Source organism: Macaca mulatta, chromosome 3, assembly GCF_049350105.2.
Source record: "Macaca mulatta isolate MMU2019108-1 chromosome 3, T2T-MMU8v2.0, whole genome shotgun sequence".
Taxonomy (NCBI): domain Eukaryota; kingdom Metazoa; phylum Chordata; class Mammalia; order Primates; family Cercopithecidae; genus Macaca; species Macaca mulatta.
In genome coordinates, this window is record NC_133408.1 from 74,859,229 (window position 1) to 74,881,679 (window position 22,451).

Consider the following 22,451-nt stretch of genomic DNA (forward strand, 5'->3'; position numbering starts at 1 on the left):
AGATTTACAGGTACAATTTCCCTTCTATCTCCAGGCTACTATTCTTACCTTCCCAATAGACATCTCCAAAATCAAAATAACTTCCTCTTTCTGTGTATCATAAACCTTGCCACAGGTTGGCTTTTCTAGAAAGCACACTCCAAGGCAGAGGTTAAGAAGCAAGACATTTGAATGACAGTGCCTTTGGGATCTGTCCCTGCAGAAGGGATGATAAAAGCAGGTGTAGCCAGAGAGGGAAACTAAGGTGTGATTCGGTCCTGACAACAGCGCTAGCCAATGACAATGAGGAGTTTGGAAGTTAATTGAGCAGTTTTCCTGAGTGGAGTCAGGATGGTCAGAGCTTCATAACTCCTCTCAGTCATTGCAGGTGAGTCATCTGAGGAAGACCTTGAGTTTCTGAGGAGGCAATCCCTGAAAGGATGAGAACCGCAGTCTGTCTTCTGAGTACATTCCCAGCAGTTGGATTAATTTATCCTCAAAGGGAAAACTGGAGAGTGCCTGCAATGTCCATCACACCACTCATATTTTGTTTCCAGGCAATAAAACACATTATGATTCCCTAGAGCATCCCGTTTCCTAATTCTGGCGTCACATACATCTAACTCACTGTTGAGTCTAAATAGCAAGGATTCCATGTTTGTGTTCTTAAATAAGTGTTTATTTCAGTACAGTTTCAGACTTACAGAAAAATTGCAAAGTTAGTACAGATAAGTTTTGTATGGAGAATGTGCCCTAGAAACATAGACTATAGGAGTGGATCATCAATATGAGAAAGGCTGGGGACGTTAATGTTGTTCAACACCAGTTTTCTCTATGAGTACCATTCTACAACAATATGGCACATTTGATGTAATTAATAAAAAATCAATCCATTACTGTTAAATACAGTTCATACTTTATTCACATATTCAGATAAAATCCTTAGATATTACCTTAATTTTTTGGTTCCAGTATCTCATGCGATATACTGCATCACAATTAGTAGTGACCTCTACCTAATTCTTGGATGTGACAGATTCTCAGACAATTTTTCATTGATGAACTTGACAAGTTTAAAGATTATTTATCACATATCTTGTAGAATATTTCTCAATAGGATTTTTCTCTGTTTACCTTATGATCAGGCTGGGGTTGTTGGCTTTTTGGCGGGAAGACCACAGAGGTAAAGTGCCATTTTCTTTCATCATAGGAAGGGTGATACTACCACATGACTCATCGCTGTTGGCATTAGCCACGTTCACCTGATAGAAAGAGTGTTGGTGAGGCTTCCATGGGGGAAGGTTGACCTTTTTCTCTTCCTTCTATATTAAACTTTTTGGAGGGTATTCAGTCACTACTCACAGCACACTCTTAAAGAGTGAGAAATTATTCTCCACCTTGAAAGTGGAGTATCCACACATATTACTTACTTATATAGAGTCTACATAAGTAAATAATGAGATAAATAAAAATGAGGGAAAAATGTAGCACTCCTTCACATAAGAATTCCAAGTAATACATGTGGATATTCCCCTTTCATTTGATAGATTATAATTCATCACTGCTTTATGTGTTTTGTTGCTCAAATAACTCCAGCCTTGGTCATGGAAGCTCTTTCAGTAGACTCCTGAGTGCCTCTGACATACAACAGTCGCTGTAAGATTTTTAATCGCTTTAGTACTTTCTTGCACCACAACGTGATACAGACTCATTTTATATATTTCCCGCACAAGTCTTAGAATCAGGTATTTCTTTCAGGAGCCCAGGTTACTTTTAATGGAGAGTGGTTTTAGATGCCAATATCTGGGCATGAGGTGTTCTCATTGTTGCTGGGGCTTTGTTGCTTTTAAGCACTCTCTGCTAACAGAGCAAGGAGTTGTATGTGAGTATTCTAACCCACCACATACACATAAATATTTTCACATGTAGCTATGTGTATGTATATTAAGCTACAGAAAAGTTTATACTGCTGTCTCCAACACTATTTCATTGCCATAGAGATCATTCTAGCTGCATCTCCTTGCTAATCTATGACTTACCTCTCCAACATTAGGAAGTCTGGCCCCCACCATCTGCCATTTACTTGTTTAAATGTTCAATTTCAGTGTACATATATAGTGTTTTTAGAATTGTTTACCCCATACTCCTATGGAGTTGGGCAAATTTTGTCAACTAGACTGCAGTGATCATATGTACTTTTGACCTTACAGACTCCACTAATTTGCAAAATTTCTAGATCAGCACCCTTTTCCCCCGTGTTTTGAATTGAGGATGTTACAACTGATTACATTGTTGTCACATTTTGCTTTCTATTCTGGATCCCCCAACCTCCTAAATGATTTATTTTTAGTTTGTATATATTAAAATTCACTCTTTGTTCTATAAACTTCTATGGTTTTTGAAACATGCATACTGTCATGCGTCTATCATTAAAGTACCACCTGGAATAGTTTCACAATAATAAAAAGTCCCCTGCACTTCACCTCTTCAACCCTCCTGTCCTCCTCCTGAACCGCTAGCAGACTGGCTTTTTTGATTTAACAATATGCATTTAAGATTCATCCGTCATGGCTTGATAGCTCATTTATTTTTATTGTTTAATAAAATTCCATTGTACTATTGTGTTAAAGTTCAATTTATTCATGTTTTGAAAGACATCTTAGTTTTCAGTTTTTGGTGACTAAGAATAAAGTTGCCATAAGTATTCACTGGCAGGTTTTTGTACAAACACAAATTTTTATATCAGTTGAGTAAATACTTAGTAATACAATTGATAGATCACACAGTAAGTCTATGTTTAGCTTTGTAAGAAACTGTTAAATTGTCTTCCAAAGTGGATGTACCATGTTGCATTCTACAAATAATGAGAGTTCCTATTACTCTGAATATTTGCAATAAATTATTATTTCTTTTAATTTTAGCCATTCTATTGTCTAGAGGTATCTCGTTGTTTAATTTTGCAATACTTTAATGACAAATGAGGCTGAGAATCATTTCGTAGGTTTCTTTGACATGTTTCTTTTGGTGAGGTGTCTGCTTATAATGTGCTCCTATTGTTTAAATTTATTTGCCTTATTATTATTGACTTTGAAAAGTTCTTTAAATAGTTTAGATTCAAGTCCTTTACCAGACACTGTGTTTTGAAAATATCTTTTCTCAGTCTGCAACTTATCTATCTTCTCTTAACAGTGTATTGTGTTGGAGAAATATTTAATCCCAATAAAGACCAACTTAAAATTTCCTCTTCCATGAGTAATGCTTTCAGTATTTTATGTGAAATTCATTACCAAACCCAAAGTCTCATATGTATTTTCCTGTTTTCTCTAGAAGTTTTATGTTTTTGCAGTTTATTTTTACTTCAATGATCCATTTTCGTTTAATTTTTGTGAAGGGCGTAAGCTCCGTGTCTAGGTTCATTTACATATTTTTTTGCATGTGGATGTCCAATTATCCCAGTACTATTTGTCGTAAATACTATACTTCCGTTAATTAACTGACTTTGCACATTTGTCACAGGTATGTCGTTTGTGTGGCTTTAATCCCAAGCTTCCTATTTTGTTTTATAGATTTACGTGTTTATTCTTTATACCACTGTGTTCAATACTGTAGCTTTACAGCAAATCTTAACACAAGGTAGAAAGCCAGCTTTGTTCTTCTTCAGTATTTTCTTGGTTAATTTAGGACATTGGACATTCCATATAGACTTTATAATTAATTTGACAATATCTATAAAATAACTTGCTGGAATTTTAAGATTGCATTGATTTTATAAAGTTGACAATAATTGACATCTTAACAATATTTTACCTTCTAATTCATGATCATGCAATATCTTTCCATTTACTTAGATATTCTTTGATTTTTTCATCAGAATTCTGTAATTAATTTTCTTCAACTTGATCCTGTATATAGTTTTTCAGATTTATATCAATCATTTTTTAATTTGGTGCTAGTGTAAATGGTATTGAGTTTTATTCAAAATTCCGGTTGTTCACTGTGGTTATATGTGAAAGCAATGAGATTTGTGTATCAACCTTGTATTTTGCATCCTTGTTATAATTATTGGTTTCAGGAATTTATTTATTGATTCATTGCGATTTTCTTCACTGACAATTGTGTTCTATGAAAACAGTTTCATTTTGCCTTCTTATCTATATAGCTTTCATTTCCTTGTTTTGTCTCAATGCACTAGCTATGATTTCCAGTACAATTTTTAATAGGAGTATGAGAGGGAACATCCTTGCCTTGTTGCCGTCTCAGGGGAGAATTATCCAGTTTCTCACCATTTAAAATGATTTCAGCTGGAGATTTTATAGATTTTTTTAAGTTAAGGAAATTCCCATTCTATTCTCATTTTTGCTGACAGACTTTAGTATAAACTGGAAATGCATTTGTCAATTTTTTGCAAATATTGATGTAATAATTTGATGTTTTCCCTTTAACCCGCTAAGGTAGAATTCTTGAATGATTTGTGAATGTTGAACCAGTCATGAATACCTGGCATAATTCCAACTTGGAAATGTGGTGTAATTATTTTTATAAATTGTTGGATTATATTTGGTAATATCTTATTTGATATTTATGAGTATATTCAAGGGAAATATCAATTTATAGTTTTATCTTTCTTGACATTATTTGTCTGATGTTGGTAATAGTATAATGCTGGCATTGTGGAATGAGTTAGAAATTATTCCCTCTGCCTCTATTTTCTTGCAGGGATTTCAGAAAACGAGTATCATTTCTTCTTTAAATTATCAGTATAAGTTTAACAGTGAATCCGTCTGGAGCTGGCACTTTCTGATTTGGAAGACTATTAACTATTGATTCAATTTATTTAATAGATATAGGACTCTACAGATAATCAGTTTCTCCTTGTGTGAGTGAGTTTTTGTGTAAGTGTACCAATGGCTTTATATAGAGTGAGGTGGAAAGTATTCTCTCAGCTTCTTTCTTTTGAAATAGTTTGTGAAAGATTTGGTGTTATTATTATTAATTTTTTTAATGTGTGAATGTGTGGTAGGTTTTATCAGCAAAACCATCTGGGTCTGGGCTTTTATTTTGGAGTATTTTTCTGATCATTAATTGCAACTTTTTACTTATTGATTTTCTATTCCAATTTTCTGTTTCTTCTTGAGTCACTTTCAGTAGTTTGCGCCTTTATAGGAATTTCTCCATTTGATCTAGGTTATCTAACTTGTTGGCATACTATTACAGCATTCTTTTATAACACTTTTTTTGGTTCTGTATTGTTAAAACTAATGGCTCTTCTTTCATTCTTATCTTTAAGTGAGACTTCTCATTTTTTTTCTTCTTGGTCACTCTAATAGTTACCAATTTTGTTAATCATTTCAAAGAACTAACGTCTTGTTACACTGATTTTCTCCATTTTTCTATGCCTACTTCATTTATTTCTGCTCCAAATATAACATTTTTCTGCCTTTTACTTGCTTTGGAATTAATATGCTGTTTTTTAAGGTGGAAAGTTAGGCTTTTGATTTGAGATTATTTTGAATTTTAATATAGGCACTTACAACTATAAATATTTCTCTAAGCACTCATTATGTTGCATCTCATACATTTTTATATGTTTTTGATTTTAATCATATCAAAATGTTTTCAGTATTTTCTTCTAATCTTTTATTTGACTCAATGGTGATTTAGAAGTGTATTTGTTAATTCATTCATATTTGTTATTTTCTCAAATTTTAACATTTATTAATATTTTAATCTCATTCTATTGTAGTGGGAATACATACTTTGTATAGCTTCAGTCTTCTCCAATTTATGAAAACATGTTACATGGCCTAACGTATTGGTCTAATCAGAGAATGTTTCATGTGTGTTTGCAAAAAATGTGTGTTCTGCTGTTCTAGAACAACAATTTTCTAAACATCTCTTAGGTCAGGTTGGCATATTGTGGTTTATTGTTTTAATTTTCTGTTTTCTTGTTGATATTCTGCCTAGTTTTTTTATACATTACTGAAGATCAGTTATTGCCATCCCCAACTATTAATGTTTTCTTGTCTACTTTCCTTTAATTTATGTTTTATGTATTTTAAGTCTCTCTTGTTAGGTGCATATATATTTATGTTTTCATATCTCCTTGATAGACACTTTTTATCATTATGAAATCTTGATTTTCTTGCTAGTAAATTTTTTAAAGTTTATTTTGTTTGATATTAGTGTAGCAACTTCTTTGATTATTGTTTGCATGACGTATCTTTTCTCATTCTTTTGATTTCAGCATATTGTACCTTTTTAATGTACATTTCCTTTAGACAGTATATAGTTGTGTCATGTTTAATTTATTCTGAAAATCTCGGCCTTTTGGTTAGAGTTTTTGATCTATTTACATATGTATATATATGTAGTGTTATATGTGTTTGTAATAAAGCTTACCATTTTAATCACTTTAAGTGTATATTTCAGTGGCATTTAGTGTATTCACAATGTTGTTAAATTATCACAGCTCTTTAGTTCTAGAATGTTTTCAGCACCAAAAAAGAAACTCCAAACCCATTAAGCAGTCACTCATTTCTCCTTCTCCTACCCCTGGGACACCACTAATTTGTTTTCTGTCTCTCTAGATTTGCCTATTCTGAATTTTTTGGTATAAATAGCATCTTATGTGGCTTTTTTTTTTTTAAGGGGATGAGTACCTGGCTTATTCACTTGGCTTAATGATTTAAGGCTCATTCATGCTTTATTGCTTATCAGTACATCATTTCTTTTTTTGGCTGGATAATATTTCAATTTATGGATATGCCAGATTTTGCTTATCCATACATGAGGTGATAGATATTAAGTTGTTTTCTCTTTTCAGTTATTGTGAATATTGTTGCTATGAACATTCATGTACAAAGTTTATATTTGAGCACATTTTTCGTTCTTTTGGGTATAATTATGTGTTTAATTGCAGGATCACGTGTAATTTTGTTTAACTTTTGAGGAATATTTAAATTGTTTTCTGCAGTGACTGTACTATTTAATATTATCACCAGCAATGTATGTAGGTTCTAACATCTCCACATCCTCATCAACACATTTGATTTTCCATTTCTTTTTTAACTGTAGAAATAGTAGGGAATATAAACTGGTCTCTTGTGGGTTTTTGATGCACTTGCTGATACTAGTGGACTTATCTACCATTTTACTATTTATTTTTGATACATCTTATGTCTTTTTTTATCCCTCTACTATTTCCTTCTTTTACATTTAATAGATATTTTCTTGTGTGCTATTTTAATTCTCATTTTATTTCTTTCTCTACAAATTTTTACTCAGTTTATTAGTGGTTTTCCTGGGGATTACAACTGATATACTAAGCTAAACCAGTCAAGTTTAGATTGATAACAATCTTCAAAGGCATACAAAAATGCAAATATATAGAAATTAATAACTTTTATTATTATTATTATACTTTAAGTTCTGGGGTACATGTGCAGAACATGTAGGTTTGTTACATAGGTACATACGTGCCATGGTGGTTTTCTGCACCCATCAACCCGTCACATACATTAGGTATATCTGCTGATGCTATCCCTCACCAACCCTCCACCCACCAACAGGTCCCAGTATGTGATTTTCCTCTCCCTGCGTCCATGTGTTCTCATTGTTCAACTCTCGCTTATGAGTGAAAACATGTGGTGTTTGGTTTTCTGTTCTTGTGTTTATAGCTAAATAAATAAATAAATAAATAAATGAATAAATAAATAAATATCTTGGGAAATAATAAATCTGTTTGAAAGTAAAAAATAACAGTAATACTTAATTTTAAAGGTATACAGAACATTGTCCCATATAATTCTTCTTCTTGTCCTTCCTTTATATATTATAAAATCACCAATACATCATCAGTATTGCATTATACAACTATTTTTAAATTAGATAAGTTTAGGAAAGCATTACAAGTAAATACAAACTTACACTGTCACTTACATTTAGCTATGTAGTTACATACACCAGTGATCTCTATTTTTCTGACTGAATTTCAATTACTGTCTCGTGTTCTTTCTTTTAAAACTGAAGGACCCCAGTATTATTTGTAAGGCACATCTGCTGGCAATTATTTATTTCAGTTACTGTTTATCTGAGAATGGTTTAATTAATCTTCATTTCTTAAAGACAGTTTTGTAGTTCATAAAATTCTTTGTTGAGGATCTTCAATCTCAGCAGTTTGAGTATATTTTCTCACTAACTTCTGCACTGCATAGTTATTGATGACAATTCAGCAGTTAGTCTTATTGACTATTTCTTGTATGTGATTAGTTGTTATTTCTCTTTCTGCTTAAAGATTATATCTTTATCTTTGACTTTAAAGAGTTTAATTATGATATTTCTAAGCACAAATCTCTGAGTTTATCCTATTTGGAGTATGTTGAATTTCTGAGATGAGTAGAATAATGATTTTTATCAATTTGGAATAATTTGCTCATTATTTCTTTACATTTTCTCTCTGAACCCTTCTCTTTACTCCTCCGGGATTTCCATTTTGTGTAACTTAATATGCTTGATGGCTCTTCTAATATTTCTTTATTTCTTTCTCTTTTTCAGACTAGGTAATCTCACAATTATCTGCAAGTTTGCTGATTATTTATTGTGCCAACTTAAATCTGCTATTTATCTCCTGCAGATAATTTTTTAAAATTTCATGCATTGTACTTTTCAATTAAAAAATTGCTCTTTGGTAATTTGTATAATTTACAAATTATTATTCATACTCTGGTGAGATTTAATTTTCATACTTTTCTTCGGTTTTTAGACATGGTTTTCTTTAGTTTTCAACATCTTTATTGTAATAGATGAATAACAGTGTGTGTTTAGTAAGCAATGTTCAGGTTTCCTTAAGAAGAGTCATTGGCCAAACTTACCCGCTTACATGAATGTCTAATAATTTTGTTGTTTATATGTTGAAAACTAGACTTTAAAATAACAAAATATGGCCGTTTTGGAAATCAGATTATTCCCCCTTTCCTGATGTTTGTTATTTACTCCCTCGTTTCAGATGTATGTTGTTGCTGCATGTTGCCATTGCTGTCGTTGTGCTGATGTTATCGGTGGTGTTTAGTGATTTTCCTGAATGAATTCTGTAAATTCTGTATTCTTTGTTATATATCTCCACTGCAATCTCTGCTTAGCTAGTTCATTAGTTAGCTGGTGATGGGACAGAGATTTTCTAAACACCTAGAACCTATGTCCCTCAGTCTTTACCAAATGGCTGCATGTGTGTTTTGGGCATGTCTCCAGTGATTTAGCAGGCATTTGAAACTCCAGTGATTCACTTTCTGTTTGTGCTAAGCCTCAAGGTCAGTCAGCTGTGAGAAGGTAGACCCTTCTCTGATCTTTCCTTATCATCCACACAGCCCTGCATATTTGTGAGGCTTTCTAGAGTCTCAAGAGTATTTTAGAGATTTTCAAAATGTCCTATGGTCTTTGGATTATCCCCTCTATTTTTCCTCTTAATTTTATTCACAAACTTTCGGTTTGCCCCAGTTGTCAGTGTCACCTGAGGCAACTGTGGTTGATTTGTGGTTTTTGTTATTGTTGTTGTTCGGTTTTTTTGTTTTGTTTTGTTTTTGTTTTAAACAAAAACCTAAGATAAAAACCATTTACCTTGAACAGGTCAAATAAAACCAATCCCTGAGACAGGAGGTTCTAGGCATCTGACAACCAGGTGAAGTGGTGAAAATCATCTGAGAATTGTCTTTCAGGGACTCCAAACCCATTCAACCCCTACAGAGTTTGTTAGCTTGCTGTTCTCTTGACTGTCATGATGGGAAGGCTACTGGTTTTCAAGACTACCACGCAGTCAAGGAAAGATGGAAAAGAATACGCCAAGTTTATAACGCTATAACCCTCACTTTTCTTATCAAGATCCTGCCATTTTTCTTGAATATACTTTTGGGAGATTGATTCAAGTCTTTAGTTAATTTTAAGAGTTTGAAATTTTTATTTTGTCAATTTTTGCCAACGTTTTCATAGCTCTCTTGGAAGAGTCGATTTTTGAATGTCCTTATTCTGCTTGTCCAGAATGCTTATTCTGCTAGCCTTGTTTACTCCATCTATAACTTTGCCGAAAAATGTTTTGTTATACTCATTCAAATGATATGTCACCTGAATGAATAGAAGATTCTTGACTATGTTTAATTATTAGAACTCAACTGGTAATTAATGATGTAATACATAAATAGTTTTACTTATATCATTGGTAATTTAAAATATGTTGAAAGCAACAAAAATAATAGTAGCTGCCATTTATTGAGTTCCTACTATGAACCAGAACTTATGTTAATTCATTTGCTTGTATACTTTAGTCCTTAACATGTTTATTATAACATTAACATATAAAGTTCATCCCAGAGAAGATGAAAAATGGAGGCTGACAGACTATAAACTTCCATGATTCAACATAGATAGAAAGTGTGGATGTTAAGATGAGCTTCTGATCTTGTCTTACTTCAAAGCCTATGCTTCAGTAAGTGCCCTTTACTGTCCCTCCAATGATTAATGACTTGAGCTTTCCAAAAGGAAAGGTTTGTAGCATAAAAACTATTGATTTTTTCTCTTTTGATTAAGTTTACTTAAATCCATACTTAAGTGGTAGCATGGCACAGTATAAAGAGATATGAAGAGGAATAAGGAAACCTCTAGTTCAAATCTCCTGTCAACATCTAACCATAGGAGTGAGGCTTTGAGCAACAGAGTAACTGAAACAAAATGCCATTTTAGTTTGTTCAGAAAAATAAGTTGCTTCTTGAATATACATCAGTGGAAGCCAGTGCATTCTTTGTTCAAATTATCTAGAATTGCCACATTTTCAAGAAGTTTAAAAGTGTATTTTTTTCCATTTCTTTATATTCAAAGAACCATATTACTGGGTAGCATTTATAAAGGGATCAGCAGGCATCAGCTGGGATTTTGCTGATTAATTTTGGATAAGCTGCAATAACATTACTGGCTACTTAAGGGTTAGACTCCACATGAAGCATTATTAAGATTTTTTAACTCTGCTGGAGTCTTACAACTCCCAGTAGTGTTTATATGCATCCATGTTTGTCTTTTTCTCTATCTGTATGTAATAGTATTATAAAATTCAGTTTTTGCAGCATTCAGAAATTTTCGAATACAAATATACCATTTTATACATAAAATCAGTAAATGTTTTTCATATGAAAATAACCTTAATATTGAAAGAATAGGTTTTAAAGAACTCCATTTGGCCTTTAAAAATGGTCAATATAATCTATTCTAAACCTTTATAGCATATATTGTTGACATCATAAGTATAAATCATATTGCTATGCTTCCTACAAACATATACTGTCAAGGAAGGGAGAAAAGCTGGTTAAATTATTAAATAGCTGTATAATCTGCAGAGTGCTTTTCAACCTCATCAGTCTCATTTATGGTATTGACTTCATAGTATTCTGATATTTTATTATGTTATATGCATTTGAATTAAATTTTAAACTTTTAAAACACATTCTCAATAATAATCTCTCAAGTTCAGAACAAAATGTAAGGCAGATGCAATTACACCCATCTCAAAGACCAAGAAACTAAAGAGCTAAATCCCAGATACTAGGAAATACAAATGGGTATCAATCTTAGCACTGAAATCTAGGGCATACACTTTCTTCTATACCATTTTTATACAAGAATATAGTATAATTATACACATGTATGCATATATATACATAATTATTTTTTTAAATGTACATATAATAATATATACTGACCTATTCCATTTATACACATGACCATTTATATTTTATGTTGTCATTATTAATAGGTAACATTTCAATTAATATTGCTTTTTACAATAGACAGGATTAGGATACAGGAATAGAGGAGGATACACTGAATGCTAGGACAGATGAAGGTGTATTTGCAATGGATTCGATATAGCATCTTAAAAAGCTGTAGCATTTTAAATTGATGATTTGTAATCAGCTTCTTTAAATCTATATTGGGAAGAATGGCATTTGATACAATCAGAGATTGAAAGGAACCAAGTTAGATTCTTTAAGTAGCTCTTGTTATTTTAATAGCAAATTATCATAGCAATAACTGACCTAGAAAACCCTATGATTTAAAACTTCTTTCACATGGGAGCTCCTCATTACCTCCACAGGCCTGGTTATAGCAACACCTATTAAAGAAATCATTATATCTCTCATGTGCCAGTAACAAGGACTTTTGTTGTGTTTTCTTTGTTGGAACATGTACATAATGAAAATCACTAATGGAACAGCATCCACTGGACTGTTGTGTATCTTATTAAAAATAGTATGTGTCCCCATGAACTGTCTTAAGAATGTGCCATAATTATTTCTTCCTTCTCCTCCCTCCTCCCTCCTCCCGCCGCCGCCTCCTCCTCCTCCTCCTCCTCCTCCTCCTCCTCCTCCTCCTCCTCCTTCTTCTTCTTCTTCTTCTTCTTCTTCTTCTTCTTCTTCTTCTTCTTCTTCTTCTTCTTCTTCTTCTTCTTCTTCTTCTTCTTCTTCTTCTTCCTCTGCTTCTTCTGCTTCTGCTTCTTCTTCTTCTGCGTCTGCTTCTTCTGCTTCTTCTGCTGCTTCTTCTTCCTCTCCTTCTTCTTCTTCTTGAGACAGAGTCTCCATCTGTCACCCAGGCTGGAGTGCAGTGATGTAATCACAGCTCTGCAGCCTCCACCTCCTTGGCTTAGGAGATTGTCCCACCTCAGCCTCCCAAGTATCTGGGGACTGCAGGCATGCACCACTATGCCTAACTGATTTTTGTCGAGATAGTGTCTCATTATGTTGCCCGGACTGGTTTGGAACTCCTGGCCTCAAGCAATCGTTCCACCTCAGCCTCCCAGGCTTCTGGGATGAGCCACCACGCCTGGCCATACTTTATTTTTTTTTTGACTGTTATTAAAATAAAATTAGATAATATTAAGTTTAAGTCAACCTATAACACACACACACACACACCCACATTCATACACATATATAATGACTTTTAGACTCCATTCCCAGTGCAAATTCTTCCTGTAGAGGAAAAGCAAATGTTTGAGGCCATCTCTACTGTGAAATGGTAACGTGAAAGTCATTAAATATCTGGGGCATCTACTTATCCTTGTTTTGAAACTATTTTCAAAACGTTCAAATTTTGGGCTTTGTGTGGTTTTATAACCAAATCTCTCTAAAGAAAAAAATTCAAACATAGCACTGGCTTCACATATTCAGGCTCCTAAGGCAATTTCTGACTGTTTTAAATCAACATGTCTGTCATACTGATGTCAACCTCAGCCTCAGGTACAATTTGATGAGTAAGAATGGTGGCATTGAGGATTTTAATAAGCCCTTATCATGAACAAAGAACATACTTGCACTTTCAAATCCAATAGACACAATCTTCTGAACTTCCCTGAACACCTCCATTTCTCCTTAGACTGATTTCCAAAGTATTTTTTTCTCTGTTTATTAAAGAAGTAACAGCAGAAAGATCATACATGTGGTATAGCACATAATTTGTTATTTAAATCAGATGAAATAGAAAAGGTGAAAATAAAAGTTAACATTTTAAAACTTCAGCATAAAGTATGTTTTTTGTCAAAATACCAAATTTGGACCTTATTTTTGTTAAAGAGAATGGATGAGAAATTTAATATTGATTTATTACTTTTAAGATAATAAAAGTGTATTGTGAAGCTTCTTTTTGGAACAAGGTTACAGAAAAACAAAGACAAGTAATATTAGAAATAAACTAGACCATACATCAGATGAAATATCAAAAGTGGGAAGGGAAAAGATTTCACAAAACCTACATAAAAGAAAAATAAAACTCTGGGAATATGATTCAAAAATAATGTCAGAAATGTTATTGCTATTAGCGTCATTAAGGACTGCTAGACATTTTTTGGGGAAAATATTGTAAAGAAGAGCCTTACATTCTTAAATGTCATAACTTAAACCTGCACTCTGGCTCATTGCTTTCTAAATTTTCATTTTAGGGGTAAAAATAAAATTATGAATAGAAAACCAAAATCAGTAGTGAAAATAAAGAACAGTCTTCCTGGCCTACAAAATAAAGTCTAGCCCAGGCTGTAAGGAGTAGGAAGTTCTAGGGGCCCCACTGACCTTGGTGATTTGGATTACAAAGGGTAGTGCCGCAATAAACATATGTGTGCATGTGTCTTTAAGGCAGCACGATTTATAATCCTTTGGGTATATACCCAGTAATGGGATGGCTGGGTCATATGGTACCTCTAGTTCTACATCCTTGAGGAACCGCCATACTGTTTTCCATAATGGTTGAACCAGTTTACAATCCCACCAACAGTGTAAAAGTGTTCCTATTTCTCCACATCCTCTCCAGCACCTGTTGTTTCCTGACTTTTTAATGATCGCCATTCTAACTGGTGTGAGATGCTATCTCATTGTGGTTTTGATTTGCATTTCTCTGATGGCCAGTGATGATGAGCATTTTTTCATGTGTCTGTTGGCTGTATGAATGTCTTCTTTTGAGAAATGTCTGTTCATATCCTTTGCCCACTTTTTGATGGGGTTGTTTGTTTTTTTCTTGTAAATTTGTTTGAGTTCTTTGCAGGTTCTGCATATTAGCCCTTTGTCAGATGAGTAGATTGCAAAAATTTTCTCCCATTCTGTAGGTTGCCTGTTCACTCTGATGGTAGTTTCTTTTGCTGTGCAGAAGCTCTTTAGTTTAATTAGATCCCATTTGTCAATTTTGGCTTTTGCTGCTGTTGCTTTTGGTGTTTTAGACATGAAGTCTTTGCCCATGCCTATGTCCTGAATGGTACTACCTAGGTTTTCCTCTAGGGTTTTTATGGCACTATTCACAATAGCAAAGACTTGGAATCAACCCAAATGTCCATCAGTGACAGACTGGATTAAGAAAACGTGGCACATATACACCATGGAATACTATGCAGCCATAAAAAAGGATGAGTTTGTGTCCTTTGTAGGGACATGGATGCAGCTGGAAACCATCATTCTTAGCAAACTATCACAAGAACAGAAAACTAAACACCGCATGTTCTCACTCATAGGTGGGAACTGAACAATGAGATCACTTGGACTCGGGAAGGGGAACATCACACACCGGGGCCTATCATGGGGAGGGGGGAGGGGAGAGGGATTGCACTGGGAGTTATACCTGATGTAAATGACCAGTTGATGGGTGCTGATGAGTTGATGGGTGCAGCACAGCAACATGGCACAAGTATACATATGTAACAAACCTGCACGTTATGCACATGTACCCTAGAATTTAAAGTATAATAATAATAAAAAAAAAAAAAAAAAACAAAGGGTGAGGTATGTGGCTGATTTAGGAGACAGGATCGGGGGCGGCCCATGGACTGGGCTCTCTTGTGCTTTACATCTACAGCATCCGGAGCCGCCCACGGTAAGAAGAGGCTTTGAAGTATCCTCATGGTGGAAGTTCTAGCCTGGGCAGCAAATAATTCCTGCTTATGAAGAGGTCTTCAAGATGAACCCCCTTGCAAGAGAGAACATTTCTGTCTATTCAGTGATTCACACTACTAAAATATGTAAATAGTGGCTTTGTCCTCGCTGTGATTATTATGAAGTCATTCAATTACTGTGAATCCAATCAGCCTGCTTACTAGAATTGTTAAACTTTTATTTACATCTTGGTATGAGAATATGGGATTAACAACAAAGAAATCGTTATTTAAAAGGTATTATGTCATATAACTCTAAAAGAACATATAACAATTATATGACTTTGCTAGAGTTATCATCCCTATATACAAGAGAGGTTGCTTAAACCACAGAAATGTATTTTCTCACAGTTCTGGTGGCTGGAAATCCCAGATTTAGATGTCAGTGCAGTTGGTTTCTTCTGAGACCTCTCCTACTTTGCAGATGGTCACCTCCCTGCTGTGTCCTTGTATGGTCTTGTGTCTGTGTGCTGGTCTATCTGACCTCTCCGTGTGTCCACATTTCCTCTTCTCATAAAGGCACCAGTGACACTGGATTAACGCACACCTAAGAGCCTCATTATAACTTAACCACCTCTTTAAAAACCCAATCTCAAATGCAGTCACATCTGAAGTGCTGGGGTTAGGGCTTCAACACATGAATCTTGAGAGGACATGATTCCCCCCATATCAATGACAGTAGAAACATGTCAATGACCAAAAGTCATGAGAGAGATTTTTAAAGTTTCTAAAAACAATCTTGTTGTAATTTCATTTTTAAGGATAAAGGTAATTCCTGTGGTTTCATAATAATCCAGTAAATAGAAAATGAAGTGTTGAAATTAATTCAAATAAAAATAAAGTATTGAAATTAATTCAATAAAGCAAGATTACTCTGATTTTTAAAAAACTTTATATTTTTCAATCTGTTTTAGGTTCACAAAAAAATTTCTACGAAGGTATAGAGATCGTCCGTATCCAGACAATGATGCTTAAATTATCAGATTCACTCTACTTTTTTCAAAATTACTCAACAAACCAGAAAAAGAAAAAGTTCCCTGAGAGGAGCAAGGTTCAGACATAAAAAAAGCACATAATGATTTGTCAATTTGCCTAGTACTGTCTTCTTGCAGCCCCTAAATAAGTGTTTTTTTTTTTTTAATGTAATAAAACATATAAAACCTTCTGTGATTATGGTTAAATAAAAAGTTAATATATGAAAGCCAATAGTTTTTCTGTGACCAGAAAGACTAGGCAGTAATTTAAAAAGAAAAAAATACCGCTGATCACAAGGGGAAAAAAGTGTCAGAAAAAAGTTTAATATTAAATATAAAGGTCCTCTAGAGATAAATTTGAGAGACATAAGAAGCGTAATTAAAACTTATAGCAATTAAATTAATTTATTTTTAATTAATTTACTGATATAAACATTTTAAATCCAAAATAAAAAATCTCCAAATAATTAATGTAAATTAATTTAAAGAATTAAAAGTTAAGTGATTAAAGCTACAACATTGTTAGAGAGAGAAAGAGAGAGAGAGTATCTTAGAACCATTATAGGTCCTCACACTAACAACTATACTTATCACTTCTGTGTGTGTCTGTAAAATTATACTTGGGAATTTTATTTATAGAAAGAATCTCTTAAGATGCAGCTATTGTTGCTATTACCTGAACAATTACCTTGACTGTCTAAAAAGTCTTTAATTTTAACTGGTTGTTTTGCTTGATAATGATATTCTGATAATACAAGATCTTGACATCTCTTTATCTTTAAAATTATATGTAATTGTACAACTGCTTTCCATTTCTTCCCTGTTCTCCCTATATATATGAAGGCATAGAAACCACTCCTTTGTTGGAGTCTTAATCCAAACAAAAAGTTTGAAGTTCTTGGTTTTATGTAATTTTCAGCCCTTTGCCTTTTTCATATTGATAGCCGAATTTCTTTTCTCCCTTCCTTTTTGACATTGCTCCTCCTTATCAGGAGGAGCAGTATGTAGTTTCCATTGCAGGGAATAGTTTCTTGATGGAGGAGGACATCTCTTCCTTTTCTTAATAATTATAATTCTACTTGCTTTAATCCTTATGACGACAATGTAAAACAGGTCTGTGGGTGTCTTCATTTTAAAGCTGTCATTGTTAATCACATTGTGTAAATGCAATTGTCTACCCTAGAGAGGAGAAATGAACCAGTGACCCTTATGAATGTGCCCAATGTAACATGTTATGTATTTACTTTTTATTTAAAAGATATTTATTGAATGCCTAGTGTATACTTTCCCGGAGTTAAAATTCAAGATCACATGCTTTGAACTAATTTCATGATAAAGACTGACCCCTTCTTTCTGCGGGTAGAGGGATGTGGGGTTATTACTGCCTCCCTTTCTTTGTGTGATTTCAGCTTAGTAGCAACACTTTTGGGTTGGGTGGATTTCTAACCGGTAGCAATGAAAGTAAATTAAAGATTGGCATAGTTTAATTGTTGTAATTAGGAGATTAGGACGGAAAAGGACTAAAGGGATTTTTTAAAATAAGTGGTAGATGAAGCCTGAAATGTTCTTTTAGTATACTACTCTAGTTCAGAGGCTACAGTGGAGCTTTGCCTCTAATTTTTCTCTCTCTCACTCTTTCAGGTTTGTTCTTGTAAGAATTGTTTTCCTTCCTGGTGATCTGAGTACTGGTGGGTATGCAGTATGAGTTTGGTGGTGAAGGATGAATAGAATGTTGCCCTGACTACATTTGTAAGATAAAAATTTATGTCACCTTCTGGTGCGGGCAAAAGAAGTGCAACAGAGAGTCCAAAGAGTACTGCTTTGTTTTGTGAGTGAAAGCCTCTAACTGGTGAGGAGTATTTCTAGAACCTTGCCTTCTGTCATATATATATATATATATATATATATATATATATATATATATAAAATACATATGTGTATAATAAATAATATATAAATATAAATATATTATATATACATATACACACACACACACATAGATACACACACACACACACACATCTCTCAAGCAAGATAGTGGAGTAATAATGCAGAATTAGTTGATGATTCAGAGATATGTAATTTGTGCTGGGCGTGGTGGCTCACATCTGTAAGTCCAGCACTTTGGGAAGCCCAGGTAAGTGGATCACTTGAGGTCAGGAGTTCGAGACCAGCCTGGACACCATGGCGAAACCCTATCTTTGCTAAAAATAAGAAAATTAGGTGAGCGTTGTGGCATGCGCCTGTAATCCCAGCTACACGGGGGGCTGAGGCACAATAATCACTTGAAAACAGGAGGCAGAAGTTACAGTAAACTGAGATCGCACCACTGCACACCAGCCTGGGTGACAGAGTGAGAATCAGACTTAAAGTAAATAAATAAATAAAATTTTTTTTTAAAAAAAGAGATATGTAATCAGGATCCTCAGAAACAATCCCACATAACAGTTTTCTCTATATCTAGAAAGGAATCTATACACGTCTGTACCTTTACAAGTCATTTGTTGAAGAAGACTCATATTGGCTATAACTTTCCCTTGTTAACTTTAAGTATTTTATATTTTCATAAATAATATTAGTCCAATTTTTTCATTTTTCATCATAATCTCTATTCACTTAGTTTCTTATTTATCAATGTATTTGCATCAATAGGTCACATCCAGAGAACTATAATTAATTATAATACTTTTTCAGTCTTTTTGGATTTTACAAATAACAATTTTAGCATAAGCAAATAGTGATAATGTTGCTTCTTAACACCTGATGTTTATACTTAACCTTTACTCAAACTATTACATTAGTTGAGTATTAAAATAAAGTCTAACAGTGTGGTGATAGAGGCCACTCATGCCTGTATTTTAATGGGAATTTAACAACTTTCTATAAATGAATTCATTGCTTATTCAAACAATTGTCAATTTGTCAAATGCCTGTTATGTGCCAGACATTGTATCAGCCACTAAGAATCCTTACTTTGAATTTTTCTTTGACATTGATATTATTTATTAAATAGATAAATTGTTCTCCGACTTCATGTCTAGCTTGGACTTTTTATTATAAATATTGTAGATGGTTAATATTATGTTTGAGTATTGATCAAGATGACTCATGTTTAGATTAATTTTTTCCTCTTGTCTAATTATGAAATCAATTACAACAGTAAATTCAAATGGCAAAATATATTTTATTATGATTACATTTATTGTAATATAATTAATAACACTGCTGAGGTCTTTCTGCTTGATTTAAAATTTAAATGATACATGAATATTTGGCATTGTTTAGTTGTCTTATATTTTTAAATAAAATTCTGTTCTATGAAATATATGTGATATGCTATAAATATTTGAAATTGGAATATATATGTATGTAAACAGATATCAACATATTAAAATGGTTAATTTGGGCAGTAAAATTATAGTTTTGTTTGTTTGTTTGTTTGTTTGAGACGGAGTCTCGCTCTGTCGCCCAGACTGGAGTGTAGTGGCGCGATCTCGGCTCACTGCAAGCTCCGCCTCCCGGGTTCACGCCATTCTCCTGCTTCAGCCTCCCGAGTAGCTGGGACTACAGACGCCCGCCACCATGTCCGGCTAATTTTTTGTATTTTTTAGTAGAGACGGGGTTTCACTGTGTTAGCCAGGATGGTCTCCATCTCCTGACCTCTTGATCCGCCCTCCTCGGTCTCCCGGAGTGCTGAGATTACAGGCGTGAGCCACCGAGCCGGCCAAAATTATAGTTTTTATATGTCCTCCTTACAAGTGTCTGTATTTATTAAAATTATTAAATAGTATATATATTAGCTTTCAAACTTATTTTTAGCAATTCATAAAGTGCCCAATGCCTGCTGTTAAAAAATGGAGAAATAAATGAAAAGGGAATTCACAAAAACACGTAATCTAAAATGCAATTATAAATATATGGATATGCCTAAATTCACTGATAACTCAGAAAATGCAAATGGATTAAAAAATGCTTATGCCTGAAACTAGAGATTTCTAAAAAAATTAATATCGAATGCAAACAAGAATTTTGAGGAATTAAAACCCTTTCACTCAGAAACAAAGCAAGAAACAAAACTTTCACTCGGAAACAAAACACTCTGTCACCACTCCTTTTTAATATCATCCTGAAAGTCCTAGCCAATGAATAAGACCCCCCACAAAAGGAAATAAAAGGCAACCAAATTGGGAGGAAATAAATAAAACTGTATTTTTTCACAGATGAAATGATTTTCTTTTTTTTTTTTTTTTTAATTTATTTATTATTATTATACTTTAAGTTGTAGGGTACATGTGCATAACGTGCAGGTTTGTTACATATGTAAACTTGTGCCATGTTGCTGTGCTGCACCCATCAACTCGTCATTTACATCAGGTATAACTCCCAATGCAATCCCTCCCCCCTCCCCCCTCCCCATGATAGGCCCCGGTGTGTGATGTTCCCCTTCCTGAGTCCGAGTGATCTCATTGTTCAGTTCCCACCTATGAGTGAGAACATGCGGTGTTTGGTTTTCTGTTCTTGTGATAGTTTGCTAAGAATGATGGATTCCAGCTGCATCCAAGTCCCTACAAAGGACTCAAACTCATCCTTTTTGATGGCTGCATAGTATTCCATGGTGTATATATGCCACATTTTCTTAATCCAATCTGTCACTGATGGACATTTGGGTTGATTCCAAGTCTTTGCTATTGTGAATAGTGCTGCAATAAACATACGTGTGCATGTGTCTTTATAGCAGCATAATTTATAATCCTTTGGGTATATACCCAGTAATGGGATGGCTGGGTCATATGGTACATCTAGTTCTAGATCCTTGAGGAATCGCCATACTGTTTTCCATAATGGTTGAACTAGTTTACAATCCCACCAACAGTGTAAAAGTGTTCCTATTTTTCCACATCCTCTCCAGCACCTGTTGTTTCCTGACTTTTTAATGATCGCCATTCTAACTGGTGTGAGATGGTATCTCATTGTGGTTTTGATTTGCATTTCTCTGATGGCCAGTGATGCTGAGCATTTTTTCATGTGTCTGTTGGCTGTATGAATGTCTTCTTTTGAGAAATGTCTGTTCATGTCCTTTGCCCACTTTTTGATGGGGTTGTTTGTTTTTTTCTTGTAAATTTGTTTGAGTTCTTTGTAGGTTCTGGATATTAGCCCTTTGTCAGATGAGTAGATTGCAAAAATTTTCTCCCATTCTGTAGGTTGCCTGTTCACTCTGATGGTAGTGTCTTTTGCTGTGCAGAAGCTCTTTAGTTTAATGAAATCCCATTTGTCAATTTTGGCTTTTGCTGCCGTTGGCTTTTGCTCATTTTATGAGGCCAACATCATCCTGATACCAAAGCCTGGCAGAGACACAACAAAAAAAGAGAATTTTAGACCAATATCCCTGATGAACATCGATGCAAAAATCCTCAATAAAATACTGGCAAACCGGATTCAGCAACACATCAAAAAGCTTATCCACCATGATCAAGTGGGCTTCATCCCTGGGATGCAAGGCTGGTTCAACATTCGCAAATCAATAAACATAATCCAGCATATAAACAGAACCAAAGACAAGAACCACATGATTATCTCAATTGATGCAGAAAAGGCTTTTGACAAAATTCAACAGCCCTTCATGCTAAAAACGCTCAATAAATTCGGTATTGATGGAACGTACCTCAAAATAATAAGAGCTATTTATGACAAACCCACAGCCAATATCATACTGAACGGGCAAAAACTGGAAAAATTCCCTTTGAAAACTGGCACAAGACAGGGATGCCCTCTCTCACCACTCCTATTCAACATAGTGTTGGAAGTTCTGGCTAGGGCAATCAGGCAAGAGAAAGAAATCAAGGGTATTCAGTTAGGAAAAGAAGAAGTCAAATTGTCCCTGTTTGCAGATGACATGATTGTATATTTAGAAAACCCCATTGTCTCAGCCCAAAATCTCCTTAAGCTGATAAGCAACTTCAGCAAAGTCTCAGGATACAAAATTAATGTGCAAAAATCACAAGCATTCTTATACACCAGTAACAGACAAACAGAGAGCCAAATCAGGAATGAAC